Raw genomic sequence first — 13,322 nt, 5'->3', positions numbered from 1 at the left:
GTTAGAAAGATTTTTACAAGTCTCCCAAACAGGGGCACCTGGCTGGCTCAGTTGGTTGGGTGTCCAACTCTTGATTTTGGCCCAGGTCTTGATCTTGTCATTCGGGAGATCGAGCCCCACGTCCCCCTCCGCACTGATAGCATGGAGCTGGCTTGGGATTGTCTCTTTTTCCCTCTTTCTGTGCCTCCCCTGCTCTCACTCAAAATAAATCAACTTTGGGAAAAAAAGTCCCTCAGTTAATTTCAATGCACCAATATATTGCTTTTGTTTACATAATAGTTTATTGAGATATGATTCATGTACCCACACAGTTCACCCATATTAAGTACTAAATTCAATGATTTTAGTATATTCACAGTGTTTTTTAGTCCTAGCGTCTTCTTCATTTGTTGATATTATCATATCATCAGTGTAGTGTATTGTCACATTCCTTACCTGAATGAAGTTCAAATCCCTCCTTATCAAATTATGACAGCAAACTGGCGAATTCAAATAATTCTATGTCAATTTAGCAAATGTAATTTGGAAACTTTATCCCATGAAGACAAACTGCAGTTGGCTATTGTGAGCTCAAGATCAAGAAAAAATATTTGTAAGAAAAATCATTGAGTATCAGTTTCCTTCAGTCTGCTGTGTAGTTTTTCACCACTGATGAAACCAAATCAGTGACTGTTGATGCTATAGGTGGTGCTATTTTATTCAAGCCTCAATAATATACTATTAGTTTCCATAAGCCATCTGCCTTTTTTCCCAGGGTACACAGGACTATTGTACAACAAATTTGTTGGTACCAGTACCCTAACTTCTAACAAGGTTTTAATTAAACTGGTAATTTCTTTTTGTCCACCTGGTATCTGATATTGTTTCAAATTAACAACCAATGTGGCACTCAGGCAAATCTGTATATTGCCATTTAGTATGTCCAATACCAGCTGAAGGGCAAATTTACATGATTTTAGTTTTATAATACTGGATAGGGAAAGTGTTCATCAGTCAGACATAATATCAATCTCAACAATAAATTAATGTAAAAAGATGCAACTGTGTTACATAAATTCTATTCAAAACTTTCCATTTTTTTTCCAAATTTTTCTTCAGTCTCATCAACCATTACATCCCCATATCATCCCAGTCTAATTATAGCTCCCATTAGGACCTCATCAAAGATTTTGGAACCACAGTGCATTGGGCTCCGAGGTCAATGAGAGCCAGACAGGTTTCTTGTCCACCCCTGGCCATTTTATTTCAATGTGTATATATGGACTTCAGTGACCTTGGACCCTCTTGCAATCCTTATTCTCATTAATTTGCTAGACCATCAATCTGACAATTCAAAATCAGATTTCTCATTACTCTTTCTGGTTTATAGATTTTTAAATTTCTCTAAACTGGGGTAAATAGAGAGGATTTTCTCAGTTCGCTTTAATATTGGGTGGCCAGCAGAGGCTCCCATCAGTTCATACTACCATGCTGCATGAAGACTTTTGCTTTGACGTCATCAGTGTCTGCTTAATTCATCCAGCTTCTTTTTATTTTTTAATGTTTATTTATTTATTTTGAGAGAGAGAGGGAGAGAGTGCATGACATGAGAGGGGGAGGAGAAGAGAAGGAGGGAGAGAAAGAATCCCAAGCAGATTCTGGACTGTCTGCCCAGAGCCCCATGTGGGGCTCCATTTCAGGAACCAAACCATTTGATCATGACCTGAGCCCAAATTAAGAGTCAGATGCTCAACAGACTGAGCTACCTACACACCCCATTCCACTTCTTAATAGATGTTAAGATTTTGACCCTGCTGGGGCATGTCCCTTGACTATTTCTTCTAATTTTCTTAGCATCTAAATCTCATAAGAGGAAACTGACACACCTACCCTAATGATTTGCTTTATCACTGCTTGATTGTGAAGCAGCTAGTTTACATGGGATAATCATGTAAAGGCATTCATTAATCACACCTCTGCCATGACCTAGGTATGGGGCATATTAGGTGGATGGACATCTAATCATCATAAAACCAATCCAGCATGGTTTGTATATACAACATGTCAGTTGTTTTATCTGGGAAGTTCCATTTGGCATTTATAGGAGAGGATGTACAATTCTTTTTCTCAGGATAAGCAAACTTTATGGCAGCCTTTATCCAGCCCACCATGCTAGTCTGACCCCCTGACCCCTAGCCAAACCTGCTATGTGTTTGGATCATTTATAGTCATATATAATTGTTCAGTAGCAAGGTGTGGGTCTTGCATCACTCAAACATGCCCTTCTATTTGCAGCATTCAAAACCAAGGAGACTACTTTTTTTTAAATTAATTTATATAAATTCAAGTTAGTTAGTAGCAATTTCAAGAGTAGAACCCAGTGACTCATCTCTTACCTATAACACCCAGTGCTCATCCCAACAAGTGCCCTCCTTAATGCCCATCACCCATTTAGCCCATCCCCCCATCCACCTCCCCTCCAGCACCCTCAGTTTGTTCTCTCTATTTAAGAGTCTCTTATGGTTTGCCTCTCTCTCTGCTTTTAATCTTATTTTTTCTTCCATTTCCCTAATTTCATCTATTGTGTTTCTTAAATTCCACATATGAGTGAAATCATATGATATTTGTCTTTGTCTGACTGACTTATTTCACTTAGCATAATATACTCTAGTTCCATCTAAGCTAATTAATCTCTCAGTGAATTTTGGTAGAGGTTTTTTAGGAGGCTAATGATATCAATCTAAAAATGGGACAACTCTTTTCTACTATACACACAGGTTTTAGTAGTTTCTTGGTTCTATTCACTTTCATGCTACTTAGACTAACTTCTTGGTGACTAGAGGTAATACAGGTGTTGTGTCTTATTCAGCATAGTTTATGATAGCATTTAAAAATGAAACAAAATACATTTAACAAAACGTGGGATACAAACATTGCTGGAGAAAACTAAAGAAACTTGAAAAATAAACAACATGTTAACATTTTTAAAATGTTTACAAATATGAAGGGAAGCACTTAAGGTAAAAGTAAGTATTAATGTGATATATGAAAATTATTTGAATGTCTGTATTAATTATTGACATTAATCATACTATCATATATTCTTATATTGTTCGACTAGGTCTAAGAACATGATCCAGCATTCTGAATCTCTCATATTTTATTATTCTGATATATTAGTAGAACACCTTATTAAAAATACTGCCAATTGGCTTGAGAAACAGTGTTGGCCCCAGAATTTTCTGGTAAGCAGATCTCAGGAACTAATTAATGACTGCATCTGCCTAAATGTTTTCACACAATATTAGGCCTTCTTTAATTTCTTAGCAACCACTATAAAGAAAGGTCAAAGTCCTACTATAACAAACAAATATTCTCTAAAAATATAATTATTCATATACCAACATAACGAAAAAAATATTTTCAATGACAAAATTGAAAGACATGCTAAATCAACAGTGCACAATGGGAGTGAATGGAAATTGTAAAAGTCTATTCATCAGATTTCTAGTGAGGAATTTGTTTTCTACATGGTGTGACAGGCTGCCTTTTCCTCCACTACACATATAAATATTAACATTTCAGTCTGCTTTGGTTACCATAACAAAATATCACAGACTAGGTGGCTTATACATCAGATTTATTTTCTTACGGTTCTGGAGCCTGGAAAGTTCAAGATCAAGGTCCAGCAGGAGGTTCAGCTAAGGGGTAAGTTCTCATATTGGCTTACAAATGGTCACCTTCTTGCTATGTCCTCACGTGGCTTTTCCTAGTTGAGAGACAGAGTGAGCTCTGTGGTATTTTCTTTTTTAACTACACTAATGCTATCTAATCAAAGTCTCAATCTTCTGATGTCATTTAACCTTAATTATCTCCCAAAGGCCCTATGTCTACATACAGTCATAGAGGGCTTGGAACTTCACCAAAGAAATTTTGAGGAGAATGAAAGTCAGTCCATAACAATCACACATTGCCCTTTTGGACTTGAGAACTGACTGCATCTCTCAGTTGTTTTTCCTCTCAAAAGTTAGGGCTGTCCATATCTAGCTAGCTTAGGAAATCGCTCTTAATTCTATCTCACACATGCTTTATTCCCATTTCTGCTAGTTTTTTTTTTTTTTTTCCTACTGGTTTATACCTGGAGTCTATGTTTCTGCTTCATAATCTCATAATACCTGGTGTCCTAATTGTTAGCAAATTGGACTGTTTCCCTGGCTTATTTTTCATTTTAGTTTTAAATAATGCCTCTTGGAATACCCATTTAACAGTGATACACTGCAGGTTACTGGTAAAATCCAGATTACTCCAATAATCTACCAATGGTTCTAGAATACCTTACTTCAGTTCAGATCCAAGGCCTAGAAAACTCACAGGTCTGCCAAGGAGAATAAGAAAATAAAATGCTTGTGATTATTTAATCTCTCTCCAGTCTTCTCAACTACTTTCTCTCTCTTTCTTTTTTTTTTTCCTTTGAACTCACATTTACACAGCCTGAGATTTCCCCATCTCTTAACCTGACTTGTTACTGTTCTGTCTTGCCCACTTGACAGCCCATGTTGAATTATCTCATTGTTCTACTTCCTCACTTGCTACTGACATTTTTTTTTAACGTTTATTTATTTTTGAGACAGAGAGAGAGCATGAACGGGGGAGGGTCACAGAGAGAGGGAGACACAGACTCTGAAACAGGCTCCAGGCTCTGAGCTGTCAGCACAGAGCCCGATGCGGGGCTTGAACTCACGGACTGCGAGATCATGACCTGAGCCGAAGTCGGATGCTTAACCGACCGAGCCACCCAGGCGCCCCTGCTACTGACATTTCAAATCATCGCTAATTCAACTGCTGAAACTGCTCCTTCTGTGCTTAGTTCTTGATGTTAAACACAACGCATGAACATTATTTTTGTCTTTTTTCTTATAAGAGTTTACTGTTGATTGTTCTTCAAGTTCTTTTCTCTATTATTATTATTATCATTATTATTATTATTTTGATAGTCTCCTGTTTTCCTCTTACTTTTTATCTGTCCCTTTTCAGAATTCTTAATGAATCATTGTCTCAACTATTAACTATCATTCCTTCATGTTCTGTTTTTTTAGTCTTCTGCTGTTCTTACTACATTGACTCTCCTCAGAAGGCTTCATCTACATACATTTCTTTAACTGTCATGTTTAAACTGATGGGATCGGGGCGCCTGGGTGGCTCAGTCGGTTAAGCAGCCGACTTTGGCTCAGGTCATGATCTCGCGGTCCGTGAGTTCGAGCCCTGCTTCGGGCTCTGTGCTGACAGCTCAGAGCCTGGAGCCTGTTTCAGAGTCTGTGTCTCCCTCTCTCTGACCCTCCCCCGTTAATGCTCTGTCTCTCTCTGTCTCAAAAATAAATAAACATTAAAAAAAAACTATTTAAAAAAAATAAACTGATGGGATCAGATCCATATATTAAATCTAACTCCTCACTGTACATCTTAATTTAGGCTAACCCACCATATTCACAACTGACTAAACCTGTCCGCAGATCCTTATCTCTTTCACCACCTATAATCATCATTTCAAGTGTAAGAAACAACATTAACCTAGTATTTGAAGTCAGACAGTCAGAGACAATGCTAGTCATGATTCCATCTCTTATGGTCTGAATGTTTGTGTCCTCTCACAATTCGTGTTGAAATCTTAACCCCCAAAGGTGATGGTATTAGTATATGGGGACTTCTGGAGTTGCTTTAGTCATAAGGATGACAACCTCATAAATAGGATTTTTTAAATAGGAGAGGCTCCAGAGATCTCTCTCACTGATTTCCTTACGTGAAGATACAAAAAGTGTGATCCATAAGAGATCTTTCACCTGGCACTCTGGTCTCTGATGTCCAGCCTCTGGAACTATGAAAAATACATTTCTGTTTTTTAAAAATTTCTTTGTCTGTGGTATTTTGTTACAAAAGCCCAAAAGGATTAAGACACTCTCCTTCAGCCCCTTCCAGTTGAATCAGTCACTAAGTTCTATCAATTCTACTTTTCACATGAGTCAGTCAACTTTAGGTAATTCTTGGTGTCATTATCATGGAAGTTGTCCTAATTTCTAGTTTACTAACTCACTTTTCTGTTTCTGTTCTTGCCTACCTCCAATACTTTCTTTACTGTGTAGCTCAATTAATCTTTCTAATCTAATTTGTTTTATTTCTCTGATTAAAAACCATTTGTGATTCTAAGGGCTTTCAAATGAACTCTCCATGGTGTAACATCCAGAATGCCTATGGTCTGGTTCATACTGAGCCTACCAGTCTCAATTCTTACAATTGAGTTCTTACATTTTAAGCTCCTGTCATTCACTTGACATTTCTCCAACTGGATGATAGTCTCAGGTTTTCCAAACTTTTAAAATGTACTTCTGTTTGAAACACTCTCTAATACTTTTGTTTTTTAATATATTTCTACTAATCAGCTAAGACCCTTTTGAGATATTCCATATCTTCCTCTATACCCAACCCTTCCCTATGTATTCAACCATCTTGGTTTGCGTATATCTTTCAACTAGCAATTACTATAATTGCTTCTTTACTCATTAATAAGAATGAAGATATATCTTGTTCATCTTTAAACCTCAATTCTTAGTACAGTGCTAGGGCAACATGGTTTGTCAGAGGCACAGATGTTAGCAAAACTCAGAACGTGAGCTCTAAACTTCCAATTGAATTCAGAAACTGAAATATGTCAGACTGAATATCTCCAATTCTACATTCTCTTCTAAATATGACTGTGAGACATCTTCCTTCATGTACTATGGTCTCTTCTCCCTCAATGTGTAACCTGCAGGGCTGGGTAGCCTCTGCCTTTCTTCCTGGAATGCTTATGCTTGGAACCTTAAACTGCCTTATACAAAGTCCAGTTACACTAAGAACATAACATTCTGTGAAAGCCACACCATATAGAGAGTCCATGTGTAGGTACTGAGGTCCATAGACTTCTAGTCTTCCCTGCTAGACAAGTAAACAAACAATCCATCAGGTGATTCTGGCTCCCAGCCATTGAGTCATTGCCAGTCTTTGGGTCTTCCTGCTATGGCATCAGACATTGTGAATCAGAAGCACGTAGTCCTCATGGTATCATTTCCGAATTCCGGACACATAGAAACTATGAGAATAATAAATGGTTGTTATTACCACCAAGTGGGAAGTGGTAGGTTCCATAATAATGGAAACTGGAACAAGAATTATGACCAATAAAAAGAAGGGGGTCAAAATTTTAAAAAGACACCAAATTATTATTCAAGACCCAAAAGGTGGGTCAAAAAGAACATATTGTATATACATTCACAACCTGAAAAATCAGGGATTATTGTAGAATAAGTAAGTACTGCTTTAATTTTCTTTCACATTTTCTTGCTATTTTCGAGGTATATTAATTTTGGTTAAGCATTGCCTTCCAGAGAAATGTTATGTTGAAATTAACAAAAAATTTTATCTGTAAATGATCTAATATATGTATCAAGATAATACATACTCAGAGGGTAACTTATACACTTACTGATTCTAGCCATAAAAGTCAACCTGACAAGCTGCAGAAGATTTTAACTGGTTAAATCAATCAATCAATCAATCAAAAGAAACACTCAAAGATTTGGGTTTTGTTCAATAGTTAAGATTTTTTTTCTCTTGAGTGTTGTCAAAATTCCCAATTTTGTTGGAAAACACAGTTCAATATGTCCTCTTATAGGGAGGAAAAAAAAAATCCTGAATTTTGTCTTAATCTTTTTCAGTTCATTTTCCCATAAATGTATGGAGCAATTTTAATATCAATAAAAAATAAAATCAATCAACTTTTGTGTAAGTTGACAGTTTTGCTTAAACTCAGAAGTTATCTTGTTTGTCCAAACAGGAAGAAAAAATAATAACGAGTCATGTGAGTTTTTCAAGTGACTTGCAAATAAAAAAGAAAAATATTCTATCTTCTTTGATCTGTAACTTTACAGAGGCATGATATTATTGCCTTTAATAATTTAATTTCATATCATTATATAATAACATAATTGTGTATGTAATAATAGGAATACTTAAATAGAAAAATTGGAAATTATTCACTGAAAAATATAAATTATATATGATAATTTCAAATAAGTATATCAAGACATTCCTCTGACCTTTAAATGAAAATTTCTTTGAAAATTTAAGCTTTGAAAAATAGTTTTAAGACAATGTACATTTATTTGAAATAAATATAAAGGAAAAATTTACTTATTATCCTTCCATTTCAACAAATAAAATGTTTTTACTTTTATATTTATTTTTGGTCACAGTCTCTAAATATTCATCTATTCATCAATTATAAATAGCTGGAATTCTGGAAGTTATAACTTTTACTATGTTTAGTTATATTTATGGCATGCTATTGCTTTGTTAAATGTATCCATTCTTATATTTATAATTTAAAATTATTTCAAATGATACCATTTTCCGGACAAATTAGCCAAAATTAAATACAATTCACATACTATTGAATATTTAGGGCATTTTTCATTTTAATAATATGCTAAAACATTTTTATACATATGCTTTTTTACCAATCCTTTGAACGTTTTCTTAGAATGTTTTCTAGAAGTGACAACATGTGTGTCATACATGTGAAAATGCTTCGTGACCCTTGACACATGTTAATGTACTGCTCTTTAGAATGATTGCTCAAGGTCACTGACAAATTATGTGTTTCAAGATGACTGAAGCTTTGCGGGCATAGTATTTTTAAGGAATACTGTTAATTTTAAAATGTGTGAAATTAGATCTGTTCTTATTTAATTGAAAACACTTCTCATAATTTTTAAATCTTAGGACTCTAAGAGTTGACTTTTTATATATTCTTCATGTGTAATCTCAATGGTTCCATAAATCACATAGTTAAAATTCCTGGTTGTAGAGTTAATCAGAACCTTACCTGAACCCTACCTTTTTCATGCAGTAGCTTGTAACGTATAAATTAATTGATCCCATTCAATTTCAGGTCTGTTATCTTTAAAATGAGGATAAAAATATTTACTGTTCCCTTAGTGTCAAAAAGACAGAATAGGATAAAATACATAAAACCCTGTACAATGCCTGAATAGAATATACTCAGGAAATATCACCTATTATTGTTATTATTATCATTTTTCCTTCGCAGACAATTTGGATTACAATATGTTCAAAAAATGAACATATATGGCTTGTGGTCACTGTAACTGTGTTAGCTAGTATGGTACTTGGCACCTAGTAAATCCTCTGTACATAATTGCTAAGTGACTAAAAAAGTGAATGCACACACATGATAAACACTAGCACTTCATGTATACTTGTTAAAGAACATTTTAATCAAGCTTATTTTTCAGATTAATTCCTCAATTTAATATGGTCTACATAGAAGTAAAATCCATACTTAAAAGCTATATTATGGAAATGATCTAATTCTCATTTTAATCTACATGATTAATCGAGACTTTATCAGGGATAAGCTTACTATTGAAGCTTTATTAAACACAGATTGTGTACAACTCTGTGAAAATCAGATTAGCATAAAAACTCCGTATCATAATTTGGACTTTATCCCTACAATCTTAAAATTAAATTTCTGCATAAAATATCCTGCAACAAAAATTAGAAGTTTTAAAAATCCGTAATTTCTAAGGAGAGCATGTATAATTTTATTATGTTAGCCTTTTATGGAAGATACTTTAACATTTATTGTTATCAAGAACTTCATTCAGAGCTGTTTTATTTGGAGTAGGCTTTGGATTCAGTCCAATCTATCTACAATTTCTATAAAAGCAGTGAAAATTACTACCATTGCAATTGCTTGATTGTAGTCCCATTATAATGGGATTAACATAAAATGTCTAGAGAAACATTTCAAAGTAATAAGTTTTACAGAGTAATACGATTTGTAGCTGTCGGTCACCAAAGAAATGCTATGCCAACCAGCAATATTACATTAGAATAGTGTTTTCTCATTTAGAGCTTAAGAAATTGTTAACTAAATACCCTCATCTTATCTCATTTTTAACCATTTGAGAGAAAGAAAAATGAATAAAGAGACGATGTTACAACTACAGGTCTTTATAAACCTTCATATTTAAAACAGAACAAGTTTTCATTAAAAACATTTTAAATGCATGCAAAAAAAGCTTCTTTTTTCTTTCTTTTTTAAAAAAATTATTTTGATAGAGAGAGAGAGAGAGAGCACACAAGACAGTAATCATGATTAGGGGAGGGGCAGAGAGAGAGAGGGAGAAACAGATTCCCAAGCAGGCTCTGTGCTGTTAGCGCAGAGCCCGAGGCAGGGCTCGAACTCACGAACCGTGAGATCATGACCTGAGCCAAAATCAAGAGTCAGTCAGATGCTTAATGAACTGAGCCACCCAAGCATCCAAAAATTTCTTTTTTCATATAGGTAATACGTAAAATATTTTGTAAAATTTATTTAAATAAAGACCATTTAATGGCTAAGTGCAAGTCATACAAAAATGTATATAACCTAAAATTAATTTGGAAATAATTTGGAAAACAGTGCAATCATATATTTGTAGGATATTTTCTTCTAGGAATGTGTTGTTTGTTTCCTAAATTTTGAAGTGAAGATGTTTAAATTATGAGTACATGAGATGGAAAATTTTATGTTTAAGGTGTAAAGTCATTCGTGTCAAGGGGGAAAAGCACAGGAGAAAGGTAAGATTAGAAGAGAGAGAAGCAAGAACATTGGAAAGAGAAGTTTGGTTATGGGCTTTGGAAGGAAAATAGCACAGATCAGACCAAGAAGAACTGGCTTGAATTGTTTTTCCTTGTCTGCACTCTTTTATGTGAAGGAAGGAAAAAAAAAAATGAGGTAAGTAATGTCTTAGAGTACATATTAACATAGCTCAGCTAGGGGCACCTGGGTGGCTCAGTCGATTGAGCGTCCAACTTTGGCTCAGGTCATGATCTCACAGTTTGTGGGTTCAAGCCCTGCATCAGGCTCTGTGCTGACCTCTTGCTCAGAACCTGGAGCCTGCTTCAGATTCTGTGTCTCCTTCTCTCTCTGCCGGTCCCCTGCTCACTCTTTGTCTCACTCTGCTTCTCAAAAATAAATAAATGTAAAAAAAAAAAAAAGAAAAAAAAATTTTAAACATAGCTCAGCTAAAGGACTTGTGTAATTTGAGGATGGTCCCAGGAAAGTAGGTCAGATAACAGGAAGACACTAATGACTGATCTGGTGTAAGGGAGAAAATAAGACTAACCCAAGGCCTATTCAGAAGAGACATAACCAGTGCCAGAGAATTGCCTCTTGTCATTCTAGGTGGGAAAGGAGCGTGAAGTTAGCTGTAGCTAAATCTCTTAGAAAATACAGAAAATTCTTAAAAACTGAAGCTAGGGTTATATAATTGGGTAAGAATAAGTTTTCTTACTTTGAAAACAATCTGAATACAGTGAGATCTGACAACACCTGGGAGTACAAGTTATTTAACTTGAAATAATTTTAATAATTGAAAAATAAAAAAGGAGTCTTATTTAAAATAGTATTGAAAACATAGTTTTGTATTAAAAAATATTAGAAAGAAATATCTATGAGGATTTGTGCATGAGGGGAGCAATATTTTCTAAGCACAAAAAACTCTGGGAGATATTGAAAAGAAAATTTTATATAAATAAATGTTACAAATGCAAATGATACATATCGTTTTGTGATGAGATGACTTGGTACTTGATTTTTACTGATTATTAAAACACTTTGTAAATGTTTTTCAATTCATTTCTTTATAAAGAATTGAGATATCATTTAAATTAATAGGCCTCTGGGTGTTGTATGTAAGCCTATGTGACAATAAATTATATTCATAAAAAACAAAAAATGTACTATTAAAAATAAATAAAAATAAATTTATAGGCCTCTAACATTATACAATGTTAAATAAATAGCATCATATATGTACTCTTCTTGCCAAAATGTTTAATCTAAATTCAGTGAAGCGCACATCTAATGTCTAATTTGGAGAAAATAATAGAGGATACAAAAGGAAGTTAAAGTTCAAAAGATTAACAGGTTAATATTTACGTCATGACAAAAAAAAAAAAGAGAGAGAGAGAGAGAGAGAGGCTCATGATTAAAAGATACTAGGGGAGCCTGGGTGGCTCAGTTGGTGAAGTGCCCAACTGATTTCAGTTCAGGTCATGATCCCATGGTTCTTGAGTCTGAGCCCCATATGCAACTCCTCACGGACAGTGCGGAGCCTGAGATTCACTCTCTCCCTCCCTCTCTCTCTGCACCCCCCCCCTTGCTTATACTCACTCTCTGTCTCTCAAAATAAATAAACATTTTCAAAAAATAAAAATAAATAAAAGATACTGAAAAGACATAGCTAGCAAATATAATCCATCATTCTTAAATATATTCTGATTTAAACAAGTTATAAAAAAACATTTGGGGGACAATTGGTCAAATTAAATGTTTTCTGGGACTATTATAGCTAATTCCTTTATCAGTAATGGTATTATGTGAATTCATGGAAAATACTTCAAAATATAAAACTATCTCCTTAAAAACTTTGATCAGAAAGTAAGGAAATTATCCAATGAAAACTAAAGAAAAAATAAAACTCTGGAAAAGGGAGAAACTTCTAAATTTTTAATAGGTTTTCTCAGTCAAATACAATAAGGTTAGATATGGAAATGACAGAGATTGTCAGCACCCCCATTTAAACTTATAGCCTTACAGGTTTAGCCTGCTGTAGACAACTTCTGTGACATTTGTATCTTTGTCAATTATATTTCTTTAGAGGGGGGGTGAATATCTCTTCCTGCGCATGAAGCTGACCAGAACTGCTACAGAATTTAACTCCTGGAGCAGCCTTCAAAATAATGAAAATTAATGTTAATAGCACAGTTCCTTTGACCCTTAAGAGGAATAATGCTGGGGGTTTTATACCATTTCCCAAGTTTCCTATTAAGTTTCAGTGGCCCATTGAAGTAATTGGTTTAATAATACCCTTTACCTGTCTTCCTTTTTTTATATATTAATCTCCATTTCCCTGCAGGATTGCAGATGAGTCATTGTCTCTAGGTCTGAATCTGTGAAAACCCAGGAAAGATTTGATATCAGAACTGGCCCTAATAGCAAATTCTCAAGATAGGATTTTGGGTTGGATCCTGGGTTGGCCAGATGGCAAAGACTGCTGTGTTGCTGGTAAATGGGATGGTAAGAGTGTGTCAAGCCTGGCATATTGTAACATCACAATGACTATGACTGTCATCTATGGAGATTTGGAATATGATATACATAGAGAGAAAATGCATTGGCTTACCTAACGTCTCTAGAATTTGAGAGATATGGTGGCAATAGTAACGATAAGGTCTGA

At 34.7% G+C, this 13,322-nt stretch overlaps 1 long non-coding RNA gene across 1 annotated transcript; it reads right to left on the bottom strand.

Annotated features, from left to right (window-relative positions):
• Positions 1–3,641: 3,641 nt before the first annotated feature.
• Positions 3,642–13,117, bottom strand: LOC132693324 (uncharacterized). Its single transcript, XR_009616730.1, has 3 exons — positions 12,960–13,117; positions 6,894–7,102; positions 3,642–3,748 (listed from the first exon to the last, which is right to left on the bottom strand). It is a non-coding gene; the product is annotated as an uncharacterized LOC132693324 (long non-coding RNA).
• Between the last annotated feature and the right edge of the window lie 205 nt (positions 13,118–13,322).

The sequence above is a fragment of the Panthera onca genome, chromosome B1 (assembly GCF_046562875.1).
Source record: "Panthera onca isolate mPanOnc1 chromosome B1, mPanOnc1 haplotype 2, whole genome shotgun sequence".
NCBI lineage: Eukaryota > Metazoa > Chordata > Mammalia > Carnivora > Felidae > Panthera > Panthera onca.
Note: the sequence above shows the minus strand (reverse complement) of the source record. Positions and strands in the feature narration are given on the sequence as shown.